General features: G+C 48.7%; 1 pseudogene; it reads left to right on the top strand.

Moving 5' to 3' along the window:
* Positions 1-526: 526 nt before the first annotated feature.
* On the top strand, positions 527-1,573 carry LOC101567252 (annotated as a pseudogene).
* Positions 1,574-1,868: the final 295 nt, after the last annotated feature.

Genomic DNA, 1,868 nt, shown 5'->3' on the forward strand with positions numbered 1-1,868 from the left:
TCCACTTATCACGCCCTTCCCTCATTAGAGGTTCTGATGTGGGAAGGGGGGCTGGGAGCTTGAGAATTTATCTTACCAACATATTTCATGCTGATGTCACTGCTGTTACCCACTTCCAAAGATGGCCTTATGGCTTGATTGGGGTGTTGGAAAGAGTATTTGACATGGAGGGAAAGGGGAGCCATACACGGAGGTTAGAGACACTGAAATAGAAGTACTGTAATGCGAGACAGTGATAGAATGCACAGTATGTGCCCAGTGTTCCAAGGCTCTGTGGTGTTAACTCACTCAGTAGGACCTGGCTAGGCCACTGGGGACCCACTCGCAGAAGGGATTGATGTAGTTCCCTTGGGACTGTGGTTAGTTCTCACAAGAACAGGTTCACAAAAGGCAAATCTGGTCACTAATTCTCTCTGACTTCCTCTCTAGTTACTGTAAGCCCTCCACAAGAGGCCTCCCCAGAAGCGAAACAGGGCAGCCTGCCACCTCACGTGCATTTTCAGTTCCTTTTAGTTCTAAGTCCAAGATGGCCAGTGTCAAGGATCAGCTGATTGTGAATCTCCTTAAGGAGGAACAGGTGCCCCAGAATAAGATGACAGTTGTCAGGGGTGGTGCTGTTGGCATGGCCTGTGCCGTCAGTATCTTAATGAAGGACTTGGCAGATGAATTTGCTCTTGTTAATGGCATGGAAGATAAATTGAAGGGAGAGATGATGGATCTCCAACGTGCAGCCTTTTTCTTAGGACACCAAAAATTGTTTCTGGCAAAGGCTATGATGTAACCTCAAACTCCAAGCTGGTTATCATCACTGCTGTAGCATGTCAGCAAGAGGGAGAGAGCTGTCTTAATTTGGTGTAGTGTAATGTGAACATCTTCCAGTCCATCACTCCTAATGTTGTGAAGTGAAGTCCCAACTGCAAGTTCCTTGTTGTGTCTAACCCAGTGGATATCTTGACCCATGTAGCTTGGAAGATAAGTGGCTTTCCCAAGAACCATGTTATCGACAGTGGTTGCAACCTGGATTCAGCCTGGTTCTGCTACCTGACGGGGGAAAGGCTGGGCGTGCACCCATAGAGCTGCCATGGCTGGATCCTCGGGGAGCATGGAGACCCCAGCGTCCCTGTGTGGAGTGGTGTGAATGTTGCTGGTGTCGCCCTGAAGAATCTGCACCTGAGTTGGGAACTGATGGGGATAAGGAGCATTGGAAAGAGGTTCACAAACAGTGGTTGACAGTGCTCATGAAGTGAGCAAACTAAAACGTTACACATCCTGGGCCATTGGACTGTCGGTGGCAAACTTGGCAGAAAGTATAATGAAGAACCTTAGGAAGGTGCACCCAATTTCTACCATGATTAAGGGGCTCTGTGGAATCAAGGATGACATCTTCCTTAGTGTCGCTTGTGTTCTGGGACAGAATGGGATCTCCGATGTTGTGAAGGTGGCTCTGACTCCTGAGGAAGACGCATGTTTGAACAAGAGTGTGAGTACCCTGTGGTTGATCCAGAAGGAGCTGCAGTTTCAAAGTCTTCCAGTGTCACCATGTCACTGTCTAGGCTACAGGAGGGTTTAGTTGGAGTTGTTCCAGTTATCCTTTATATCTAACATGTGATTGAAACAGCACTATTAAGATGGCCTGGGGAAAACATCAGTTCCCAAAAGTTAGAAGTAGAGATGGTTCACAAAACCCCGCGGCTCTGTCCTGATGCCGGATGGTGCTGCCCTTGTAGTCCTGGTTGGTGTGAAGCAGCCCAGCATCTCTGCCACCCCTCGACTAATGCCGCGCAGACTCCAGTCACCCTTCAAACAGATGTGTGCTACTCTGTTACACAGCTTCACCCACCAAGCCCTGTCTGACCTTTCCCCAGTTG

Source organism: Octodon degus, unplaced genomic scaffold, assembly GCF_000260255.1.
Source record: "Octodon degus isolate 3935 unplaced genomic scaffold, OctDeg1.0 scaffold00101, whole genome shotgun sequence".
Lineage (NCBI taxonomy): Eukaryota > Metazoa > Chordata > Mammalia > Rodentia > Octodontidae > Octodon > Octodon degus.